This window comes from Diabrotica undecimpunctata, chromosome 4 (assembly GCF_040954645.1).
Source record: "Diabrotica undecimpunctata isolate CICGRU chromosome 4, icDiaUnde3, whole genome shotgun sequence".
NCBI lineage: Eukaryota > Metazoa > Arthropoda > Insecta > Coleoptera > Chrysomelidae > Diabrotica > Diabrotica undecimpunctata.
This window is the reverse complement of record NC_092806.1, coordinates 41,641,725-41,655,171: the sequence shown is the minus strand read 5'-3', so window position 1 is coordinate 41,655,171 and position 13,447 is coordinate 41,641,725. Positions and strand designations below refer to the sequence as shown.

The 13,447-nt window shown below is 32.9% G+C and overlaps 1 protein-coding gene across 1 annotated transcript in view; it reads left to right on the top strand.

Annotated features, from left to right (window-relative positions):
- LOC140438625 (uncharacterized) overlaps window positions 1-13,447 on the top strand; it is a gene marked incomplete at its 5' end in the record, with an annotated part of 257,371 nt that overhangs the window by 230,034 nt on the left and 13,890 nt on the right. The gene's annotated exons all lie outside the window — the stretch shown is intronic.

Below are 13,447 nucleotides of genomic sequence, written 5' to 3'. Positions count from 1 at the left end.
TGACATAATTTCGTCAGCGGATTTTTGTAAAACCTTGTTTTCCGATTGCAACGATGTATTGTATTGAGTATTATGTTTTTTATTGTATTTGAAAATATGATTGGTTCATTTTTAGGAGCGAAATGACTTTCCCACCCACAATTTACGACGTTTCCTATTATTACCATTATCTTTTGTATTAATTTGTAACACGACGATGGGGGCTTTGGTGACTATTATTAAAAAAATGTTATATCCACATCTCAGAAGCACTGTATTTAAATAATGATTAAAAGCAACGGCATGAACTTGGTTTTAATGATCAAAAGTAACAATAACAAAACATAAAAAAACAACTGAAATGTAACTTAACTTAACTTAAGTACGCAAATAACAAAAAAAAACTACTAAAAAATAACTTATTACTTTGTATCGCCTCCCCTATTATCTATAACTGCCTGTACACATCGGCTCATGCTGTATATGAGGTTGCGAATATCATCTTGCTGGATGTTTTGTCCTTATTCTTCTAGAGCCAAGCGAAGTTCGTTAATTAAGGCTGGTGCGACTCCGCGACCTCTAATATTTCTACCAAGCATGTCCCAAATGTACTCTATTTTGTTCAGATCTGGCGAACTCGCTGTCCAGTTTATTTTCTTATTAACAACTTCCTCTATTGGAATAGGTATATTGCGTGACACACATTGCAGTGTGGGGTCGCGCATGATCTTGCATTAATAGAAAATCATCGCCGATATATTGAGAAAAGGGTACTACTTGATTCGCTAAAATGTCCTTAATATACCGGTGTGAAGTCAACGAACCCTCAATAAATACCAATTCAGTGTGCGCCTCTCGGGATATTCCTGCCCATACCATCACCGAACCCCCTCCATGGAAAACGCGGAAACTGAAAGCGCACCCCGCAAATCTCTCTCCAGTTCGACGCCATTCTCGTCCTCTCCCATCTGATAAGTGAAGACAGTATCTCGACTCATCCGTAAAAAGAACATTACTTCATTTATAGCCCATTACAGTACATGAAATAATTTGGGCCCAGTTGCTGGTCTGCAACTTTGTAAACTAAATTCATGTAATCTTTACGCTTGCTTATTCCAGTTCGTATAAAACGTTCCACTACCTTTCGGATGGTAGAGCGATGAATATGTAGTACTCTAGCCACATGTTCATAATTTCGCCCATCTTCAACCAGAGCAACGGCATTCGCACAATCTTCGAAACTAAGAACCATGACCAATCATAGGTACTTAAACAAAATGTAAGTGTCAATATACGAGGCGTGTTTTTTAAGTAAGTACCGTTTTGGAATTAAAAAAGACGTGCAAAGATATGGCAATAATTTTATTTTTACATAAAAGCCTGTACCTTAATCTACTTTTCTACATAATTTCCGTGAATATTATGGCACTTGTCATAACGTGGCACCAGTTTTTGAATACCCTCCTGATAAAATTCTGCCGCCTGACTTGTTAACCACTGCATCACAAATGTTTTGACTTCGTTATCGTCTTGAAGACGCTGACCGCCCAGGTGTTTCTTCAAGTGCTGGAACAAATGGTAGTCGCTGGGCGCCAGATCAGGGCTGTATGGAGGATGATCTAGAGTTTCCCATTTAAATGATTTGATGAGATCTTTGGTCTGATTAGCCACATGTGGACGGGCATTGTCATGCAGCAAAACGATACCCTTACTCAACTTGTCACGTCTTTTGTTCTGTATTGCACGACGCAGATTTTTCAATGTCTCACAATAAGACGCTGCATTGATTGTCTCATTTCGAGGCAGAAACTGCACTAGCAAAATACTCCTTTTCTGTCCCAAAAAACTGTGCACATGATTTTCCGGGCAGAAATTGTTTGCTTAAACTTCACTCTTTTGGGTGATGATGAATGTCGCCATTCCATGGATTGTTGTTTCGATTCTGGTGTGACGTAGGCCACCCACGTTTCGTCACCAGTAACAATTTGGTCTAAAAAATCTTCACCTTCATTGTGGTACCGCTCAAGGAAAGTCAATGCACTGCCTAAACGTTGGGTTTTGTGCAAATCCGTCAACATTTTTGGAACCCAACGTGAACACAATTTCCGGTAATTCAAATTCTCGGTAACAATGAGATACAAAACACTACGAGAATACTAAGGAAAGCAGTCGAACAATGATGAAATTGTAAAGCGTCTGTTTTCTCTTGTCTTTTCGTCCATATTCTGCACCAAATTTTCATTAACGACCGAAGGACGCCCACTCCGTTCTTCATCATGCACATTTGTGCGGCCATCTTTAAATGCTCTCACCCATTTCCTTACCATTCCATCACTCATAATGTTTTGTCCGTAAACTTCAACGATCTCACGATGAATATCGATTGGCATCTAATGGCGTCAGTGCGTAGACAAGAGATGTAGGTAACCAGCGCTCATGCGCGGAACGCCGACCGTAGCGCTGCGGCGGCGGAATCGCAAAACGGTACTTATTTAAAAACATGCCTTGTAACATAATGATAACAGTCACCAAAGCCACCTCGTCGTATTACAAAACAACTCCAAAATAATCATAATTTAAAAAGTCCTAAATTGTGGGTGGCAAATTAATTTGGCTCTAAAAAATTAACCAAGGCATATTTTGACATAAAACAAAAAACACAATGCTTAGGAGACATGGTTGCAACCGAAAAATAAAGTTTTACGAAAATTCGCAAACGGAATTATTCCACAGGATGTTTCAAAGCTAGGAGAATAAAACCACGTTTTAATTAACCCCGTATAATAAGTCAAACATAAAATTTTATCAAAAGACTGACTATACCAAATTAAAATTTATAAAGTTATACATAGTGTGCTAAAAAAATAAAAAAAAATAGGGCTAAAAATAAAAAAATTGAAATACCTACTTTGAATTTGACCAAAATTTTCACCATTGCGTTTTTTTGCATCTGTGAGTGTATATCAATATGAATCATCCATTGACTTTTTTCTTCTCTCTTAAACGGTTCACTTCATTGTGAGCTAAAACCACAGCTAATTTACATTTGTTTAACGATTTTTTATTTGATGCACCATTACTAGTAACGATAGTGTATTACCATAATTTTCCATAGTTTCTAATTAAATTATTTATTTAATAATGAAGGAACTAACCAGAAGTATAAAGTTGGAAATATTTTATTTAAATTCTCGATTTTAATACTATACTGCTATTAAATTAATGGATATTACTTATACAGTTGTATATCTTTCCTCTTCTACTTTCAGCAATCTGTCCGATTATCAAACGTTGGCGATGATATTGACAATTATAACTTTTTTTTTAATTTTAATTTTTTTTGCTTATTAAATATTAACTAGGGACTCTGTTTCTTTTTTTGTCGGTCTTTTAGGGAAAAAATTATATACGTATTTCAGCTTAGAATGTCTTTCAACGTTGTCTTGCCTCTAGTTTTTTTCTGTCTTACCAGTCTAACTCTTTTAGGTTTTTAATACTTATGGCTTTATTTATGCCCTGTTTCCAATTACTATTCAATTTTCTTGTTTTTTGGTTGCCAGCCAATTTTTTCCCTAGAGAATTTATGTCTGAAATTCTATTTATATGTTTATATTATCATACCGTTTTTTCTCGATATCATCGATAGTGGTTCGCTCAATACACATTATTTCTATTATGACTAATGTGATTTTGATGTGGTTATTTCTGACTCTTATCATTTTTTAAATTTTTAAGTGATCTTCTGATTGTATTTCTACAGCTGTTAATATTTTTGTGTGTTTTTCTGTTATTATCCAATTCAGGTCCATCAATTACAAAAGTTTATTTTAAATCCTTTATACAAGGTATTTAATTTAAAATCCCTTTCGGGCTATATCACAAGACGTTTTCAGACTAAAAAGCACATCATCAATGTTTTGTTACTGGGTGCACATGAGTCAAACTACTAAATACCTGGGTAAAATCCCTTTAGATGGTACAAAATTTAATATGTCTTACATGTTGTGATGTTTGAGTATTTGTCAGATAAACTGCGTGACAACGTAAGACTCCCACTAGGGATTGCTGCTGACCCTCAGACGATGTCTGAATGGGTTCTAGATGGCAACAACTTTTTAGTATAGTTTCATATATATTATTGCTCCTTTCTTTGTTGTTTTTATTTCACGAAAAGTGATTGAGACAGGCTGTTGCTTGTTTGATGTTGTTATTTTTTTTATTTATTTTTTATCCATTCTAGTTGAATCAAAATTTATTTCTAAAAAGTTGATAGTGTATTACTTTTCTACTACTATTTAATGTTAGATCACGAGTTTCTCCACAAATAAAGAGATATTTGGTCTTTTGGATGTTGGCCATTAAATACCAGACTTCGTACTGTTCAATTAGTTTGCGTATCATGTACATACTTCATCATTTGATATAACTAATTAATTATTGGCAAATTGAAAAGTGTGAAGGATTCGCATATCTTAATTTTTTTACTGCTTCAAAGCTGATTCCCCTCGTAATCCTCTTGTATTATGCCCCGTAAGAGCGTCAAGTGTTGCTGGTGTCCATCTACCTCTTACCAGTTTTCACGTGCTTCGGTCTCGTACTAGTTCCTTCATCCTTGTTGTAATATTTACTCTCTCCTAATTACAATTTTTTGGATTTGTTTCTTTCACCTCTCCCTCGGACTATCCTTTCCCTTTCTTCTCTTTTGTCTTTTGGCCTTTATTACTTTCTCTACTAGTCTATGCTTGTCCATTCTCGTTATGTGTTTATACCAGTTGTTTTATTGTTTCTGTTTTTTCTCTAATAGTTCCTGTTTTAACCCGTTTCTAATATTTTTGTTTCTTTTCCTAGGCAGCTCCTAGTAATTTTTTTAATTGTTTTATTTCTGCTGCGTTTATGGTACTTTTGTGTTTTTTATTTATAACAAATGTTTAGCCTGTCTATAAGAGAGTTAGTACTGTGATTGCGTTATATGCGTATTTTTGCATATATATTTGCAATTTCTAGGCCTAAATATCATTTGATATAATCGTGTGCATGTATCCGTAAGTTATAACCATCTCTAATCTTGTCCTTTATATCTAACTTCGTTTAACTGATGTTAGAGCTTAAAGGAACCGTTGTTTATTTTCGTCGGGTTATGGGTGATGCTCGATAAAAGTTGATTCAAACAGTTCCTGGAGATTGTCCGGATCTTGGTGAGTTAGAGTTACCTAGTTGGTATATTACATGCCAGAGTACACTATAAATGAATAGCGTAACACAAAAAGTAAACATCCCATGCGATCCGGGAAGCTACCGGCACTATCTTGATTCCATGCACGAGTTCGAGGCAACCAGCCACTCGTGGTAAATTGGTGACTATAAAAAAGCAAAACACTAAAGCTTTGAACCATAAAATCAATGAATATGGAGACATGAAACGTCATAGGTCTTCTCCAAACTGGAAAACATCACATAGCAGGGAAATAACTAATAAGACAAAATGTAGATATAGTGATCTACCAGAAACACATTGGACATTTTAAAACAAAAACAAAAACACACTATCTACATATAAGAATTTGAAATCATAGGATATAATGAAAAGGCCATACGAATAAACACTTGAATATCGAAATATATTATTCAAAATGAAACAATAAACGATATATATATATATATATATATATATATATATATATATATATATATATATATATATATATATATATAGCCAGAGAATACAGAGAAGCCATAGAGATCGAAAAACATCCGAAAAATTTAAACACCAGAGATGATGCCCAAAGACTCCCAAATACGTGGAAAACAATTCTGCAGAAAAACGTAAAAATTAAAATAGCGAAGAAGACCACGCCCACTCTGCGCACAGGACCAATGACAAGAAGCGCAACAAGATATTTAAACTCAGCGTGCAGCGACCGAGAAATCAGTTCGCCTGTAACATCAAGACGAAGCAGAATCTGACTTGACAATGGCAAGTGTGACCTTGCCGAAACGTCGTCAAAACAATGGTTTTTCTAAAAACCAAAAATATTTAACGCGGAGTCAAACCCGGAAAACAACTAAAACCACATATAGCTCCCGCGGAAATTTCAAATTCAATATATATATATATATATATATATATATATATATATATATATATATATATATATATATATATATATATATATATATATATATATATATATATATATATATATATATATATATATATATATATATATATATATATATATATATATATATATATATATATATATATATATATATATAGAAATCTCTAAAAAAAGTGGAAATAATTCAAAAGAACAACAATCTACAAGGGGGAATAAGTATTCAGAATAGGAAAATTAACCAAACAGTTTAAGAGAACGGAATGGTGGTGTGAAGAAATCAAAACATTAATAAAAGAAAAGAAAACTACCTGGAAGAAATAAAACCAAACATTTATAGAAAGCAATAAAAAGGAATACATTACAAAGAGAAACGTAGCAAAAAGGGCAGTCAAAATGGAAAAAAAATCTGGGAAAAATTTGGAGGTTGCTTAAATCAGGGACATAAAATAAATAACAGACGACTTTAGACTCATATAAAGAAATTAAAATGCAACAAAAAAGAAATAAGAACATTAAAAAACAAAAACAAACAATTAAAATCGGAGAAAATAAAAATATTAGAAACTTACAAAGAACATTACACAAAGGAAGACAAAGTGATGGAAACTTACCGGAGATAATAAGAAAGAAGATGGACAAAGCCACAGTCGAATCCAAACTGTAAAAGCATATGGGAAGGACCAGTGCCAATTGCACCAGAAATGATAAAGTTTCTAGGAGAAAAGAGAAAGGAATGGCTGTGAATAATTTGCAAAAAAGCTTAAAAGAATCAAAAGATGCCTGAGGAATTAGAAAATAATTTAATCGTACCATTACATGAAAAATAAGAAGAAACTCAGTGTGAAAACTACAGAGCAATATACTTAGCTAAATTTAGCTATAAACTATATACATCGATAATAGAGAAAAAACTAAAGTAGTATGTTAAACCAAAACTGGAAGAACAAGCAGCATTTAGGCCAGTTAGGCTGACAAATGACAACATATACATTAAGAGATATCATAGACAACAAATAAAAAAAGAAGAAAAATTATACTTGACTTTTATTGACCTAAAGACAGCTTTTATTTCTATTGACCTTGCAACGAAATATTTTTTGCCTACCACATAGGGTATTACTATCATCATCATCAGTGGTATTAAATCTCTTTATGAGCCAAAGCCTTCTTCAGAACAATCTTCCATTCGCCCCTGTCTTTAGTAACTCTTCTCCATGCTTTAACTCCAATAGATTTTAGATCATCCTCTATGTTATTTTGACACATAAGTTTTGGTCTTTCTCTGGTTCGTTTTCCCACTGGTCCTCTTCGGTCGAAAATTTTTCTGATTGTTGCATCTTCATCTCGCCCAATTACATGTCCTATCCATCGAAGGCGCGCTAATTTAATACATTTTACAACGTCATGTTCCCCAAAACTTCTGTGTAACTCAAAGTTGTATTGCCTACGCCACAAACCCTGTTCTTGGACTCCTCCATATATTTTCTTTAGAATTTTTCTCTCGAAACGTAAAAGCAATTCTTGGTCATTCTGTGTAAGTGACCACGTTTCTGACCCGTCTAAACGCTGGTCTTATTAGTGTTTTATATATGGTAACTTTAATTTTTCTGGGTAGTTTTGGGGCCATATGTTTCCTCAAGCCATAATAACACTTATTGCAGGTACTATTCTTCTTTTAATTTCTTTGCTGACATTATTGTCTTTGGTTAGCAGCGAGCCCAGGTAGACGAAGGTGGCCACACCTTCCAGTTCCAGATCATCAATTAATAGTCTAGGTATCTGGTTGCCTGATCTAGTACAATACATATACTTGGTTTTCTGTGCGTTTATTTTTAATCCCATTCTCAGTGCAGAAGCCCTTAGTGATCGAAATGCTTTGATCAGAGATTCTGTGGACCTAGCAATAATGTCTATGTCATCTGCATATCCGACCACTTATTATTAAAGATATTGCCATTCATATTAATATGGTACTCTCGAATTACTTTTTCTAGTGCAAGGTTAAATAAGAGACATGGCAGTCCATCTCCCTGTCTCAGTCCATTTTTACAATAGAAGGGTCTAAAAAAGTCGTTTTGGATTCTGCCTAGACTCTCTACGCTTGAGTGTAAGTTCCGTTAGTTAAACAAGATGAAGCGGCATTTGAAATTCCACCATAGCCTGTAGAAGTTTTTGTATGTTGACTAAGTCGTATGCAGCTTTGAAATCCACGAATATGTGGTGGGTGTGGACTCGGAATTCAAATTTTTTCTCAAGAATCTGCCTGAATGTGAAGATCCGTTGTTGATTTATTGGGTCGGAAACCGCACTGGTAGTTCCCAACTATTTGTTCAGCATAAGGGATCAATCTTCTGTACAATACGTTGGACAATACTTTATATGCCACGTTAAGTAGGGTGATGCCTCTATAATTATCACACGCCATCATAATATCTCCCTTTTTGTGAAGAGGGTGCATTACACCTCATTTCCAGTCCGTGGGCGTTTCCTTGCGTTGCCAGATTTCGGTTCATAATTTATGCATGTGTTTAAAAAGGGCGTCACCACCATTTTTAAAGAGTTCGGCAGGAAGATTGTCCAAACCGGGGGCTTTGTTATTTTTCAGTTTTGAAATGGCTTCTCTAATTTCTTTTTCGGTGGGGGGCTATACATTTTCCCATAAAAAAAGGACGAAGGAGATATTACAAATTTGAAGAAATTTGGACAAACGCTAAAGTCATCCGCTCATGACAACGACCTTAGCGAGAGTGAGTTAATTCTTAAAAATCATTTGCTTCCCAACTTAGTATAAATAAAACATATAAACTGGAATATTTCGTTCATTTCACGACGAAAAATATCTTAAAGCGGTTTCGATCAAAAGGATAAAAAGGAAATACACATCTGTTTTACAAATGTGTATTTCCTTTTAAGGAAACAAACAAACTTTTAAGACGTGTTTATAATACTTGGCAACGCAAAAAGGATCGAAATATTATTTCGGTTTTTTTTTACACATACAACCTAAAACAATAATCATGATTAAAAAAAGTACATACAAGTCAGTCAGAGGAAAAGTTCAAGTGAGAGGCCAAAGGTCCCATGAACTCAAAATAAACAAATGAATAAAATAGGGAGATAGTTTAAGCTCATTGTTGTTCGTCATAATAATGACAAGAATTATAAAAAATTTTACAGCTGTAGAAGAATACCTAAATACAATGATTGGATACAGGAACTTGCAACCAGTAAAATTACAGAGTTTACTATATTAGATGTCGATGATTGTACTGGTAGCGAACAATAAAAGTAACATCCAAAGGCTACTTAATCCGGGGACTAAAGACATTTTACAAGCAAAAATGTAGGTGAATATGAAAAATAAAAAAAAAACGATGGCAGTTAATAAAAATAAAGACCAAAAGAATAAGGAGATTAAATGTAATGGAACAATATTAGAAAAAACACACCTTTATGAATATCTGAGCAGCATTGTGACCGATGATGGCAAAATCAATACAGGAATAACAAATAGAGGAAATAGATCTACACGAATATACTACATAATTAATATAACAACACTAGGACGCAAAGATGCAAAAATGGAAGTCAAGAGAAAAATCCACAATAAGATAACCGAGCCAATAATAACATACGCAAGCGAAAACTGGACAATTCTGGCAAAACTTGATTCCAAAATTATATCAGACAAATGTCAAAGCGAAAGCCTATTACTGAGTAAGCATATTAAAAAGAATTTAATGTTCTGGTTCGGACATATGAGTAGAATAAAACCAGTAAGAATTATACAGCAAATATTAGAATTGGGAAGTAGAAGAAAAAGGAGAAGCTAAGGATCCAGAAGAAAATGGATAGGTCAGATCGAAAAAATAGAAAGGAATTAAAGGAAAAGTATAGAAGAATTAAAGACGATGGTCTAAATTAGAAATTCATGGAAAAATGCGTAAAGGAAGACCTGGAATCCTAATCCGACGCCTGAGAGGGCAAAATAATATGAGAAGAAAAAGAACGGTCGGCAAAAGAAATTTTCTTACAACAAATAATATTTTTAATATGTCTACGTCTAGAAGAAGAAGAACGGTCGGCAAAAGAAATTTTCTTACAACAAATAATATTTTTAATATATGTCTACAGTCATGCCATCTTTTTATTTTAACTTTTACTTCTTCTTCTTTGATATCCAACTTCTGATTAAATTTTAATCGCCATGTTTTAGTTTTTTCCTAGCTTTTTAATGTCTTACATTTATGCTTATTTTGTTTAGTATAATTCATATAGTGTTTTATAATATTTGTATATTACTAGTATGATGTGATTCATTTCACTTATTTAAATTTGATCTTTTGAGAATGGAAACTTGGAGAAGGCGGCAAAGTATGCTACCAACAACACAATTTGGCTACAAACAGGGCTGTGGTATGACGGATGCAGTCGTTCCTCTGACCAGAGATGTTCAAATTGGCTTTTCCAATTACATGACAACAAGTGCATTGTTTATCGACATAAAAAGTGCTTATGACAACATTGATTTAAATATACTGTATGATAAACTTGTATTTCTTGGAGTTCCAAAATCCATGGCATATTACTATTAAATTTATATAAAAACAGAAACGTATCAATACAAGTAGGTCATAATATCATAGGACCAATGATTACATCTAAAGGCATTCCACAGGGAGCTGTTTTAAGTCCACTACTTTTTAATCTGCAATAGCATTTCAACATTGCTTGTTTACAATATGTTGATAATATTGCCATCTATTCACATCCAACGAACATCGAATGTATTACTGAACTAAAACATATAATGTACCACTTTGTTAGCTGGACTGTGTTAAATGACTTTTTCGTACCAAAACTGTGCTGTAGTATTTTTTTCTAGAAAACAACCTATTAAAGATGACACTGTATTTTTACAGGGCAATGTCATGTCATTGTTTCAGAATTCAAATACCTTGGTGTAATACTTGACAGAAAACTGCTTTGGACTCAACATATTAACTACACAAGTAGTTGATTCGAAAGAAGTTTTAATTTACTTAAAATGCTTTGTAAGAGATCGTGGGGTGCAGATCAAAATATTTCGTTGAATTTTTATCGAGCCTATACAAGATCTATTATAGATTACGGCTGTTTAGTATATGGTTCAGCTAGCGTAACTAATTTACGTAAACTTAATAGACTCCAATTTAAAGCTTTGAATATTGTATTAGGGTTGATGAAAAGTACTCCAAATAAAGCTACACTGGTTCTAGACTCTGAAAACCCACTCTCATTACGCAGAGAATATCTGGCGAGCAAATACTTTCTAATTCAACATTATCTATATGATTTAACAACTACATTCTTCTTAAAAAAGAATTCCCCACCACTTTCAAAAGCATTTGTAACTTGCAATGAACTTGGTTAATAAATTCTCCTTATAATCTTATTTGGAAATCATTGTACATACCTTACCTGGCATGTGTTCTATCTACAAATATTATTATCCCTAAATATCAAAATAAATTATGTCATAATATTCTGAAGGAGATCTTAAGTAACTATTTAGATTACATTGCAATCTATACAGATGGGTCAAAATTAGTAACATGTATAACCAGTGCTTGCTTTGTACTAAAAATGAAGACTAAAAAAGCATTTACTTTAAATAATCTATCCAGCATATTTTCTGCTAAAGCATGTGCTATATATATAAAGCCCTTAAATGGTATTGCGAAAACCAGTGGAACAAAATTGTAGTGTGCACTGATTCATTATCAGTATTAAATGCATTACAAAACTTTAAAGTCACAATTAACAGCAATATGTATATTAAACATTTTTCAACAATTACTAAAATTATCAGCTTTATATGATATTAAATTCGTATGGGTTAAGGGGCATTTAGACATATTGAGTAATAGTTTTGCGGATTCAATAGCTAAAAACCCCCTCAAGCAGCCACATATATTTATAGAAGAATTTAACACATGTGATCTCTTTGCATATGTGAAAGAACATATTAAATTTAAAATGGGATAGACGTTAGATTCAGTTTGGTTAAACTACAGGCACTAATTTGTTTAAAGGTGTGAATGAAAAATTTAATCGTTTGAATGGATATTTTCTTTGTATGTGTATCTATTTGTTGCCTACCTATCTAACCGTGGTTTATGTCTTGTGTGTTATAATGAAGTCGCTTTGATGAATTCCTGAGCGTGGTAAGTGTCCTTCCTGTACAATTCTGGACAAATGAATCCTAATATTCGTATATAATTACGTGGCTAAAATTCTAAACCAAGGCTAAAATACAAAAAAAAAATTTGATCTTCATATTTGATTTTGTTTCCAATAAAATAAAATATGAAATGTTTCTGTCTATTTAGATGTATATGTCCAATAATTTAATTTCTAGTTTTCTCTCATTGTATCGTCTAATGTATTCATTTTATTGATAGTCTCCTGAACCTTCGTCAACTTATACAAATTAGTAAGCAGCAACTCTTTTTGTTAGCTGGTTAATATAATAAGCATGTCATTACCTATGATATTTAAAAAAAATCGGTTCTACAATGCTCCAGTAATATATAGTTATTTTTGTGGCCAATTAAATTTTCTCATATTATTCCTTTGCAAAGAGAAAACAAGGCAAAGAGAAAACCAGGAAATTGGTTTATTATTGATGTGCACTTCATATTATTCTTTTATTTTTTGAACTATTGAATTAACATAATTGATCCCTAAAGACCATTTCAAATATACTTAACTATTCAATAAAATTGCTTAGAAGAAACATTATGTTAAATTAAAGTGGTGTAAGTGAAAAATATTGACTTTTCCCTCTAGTTTAATATAATATTCTTCACCAAAATGAATCAATTTATCGAGTTTTTTCTATAAATAATATATTTGAATGTATATTTAAAACGAAAATCTTTTTTATATAATATATTATGCGACAAAACAAATAATGATCTGTTATTGCTAAATAAAAAAAAAATAGACACTGAATTGTATTTGATTACATGTCATTGTTAACTATATATCAATCAAATTTTAGTAGAAAAATAAAAAGAATACAATATTAAGTGTTCCCTTAAAGGAAATACACTATTTTTCTAAGCCACGTGATGACAAAACAGATCAGAACTTTGGTTAATTTAATGAGGTAAGAGACTTAATTAATATCGCATATTAACTTCACGTTTCGTCGCGGAACGTAGTTACTAAATTTTGGTTCGGCTTTCCGAAGAGCTGGTTCAAGTTTTTAAGTTGTTTTTCTAACGTTTTCATGCATTTTTGCCATTTTCTATCTGCTATCTCGTATAGATGATAGATTGATCCATACATATTAACACATCTTA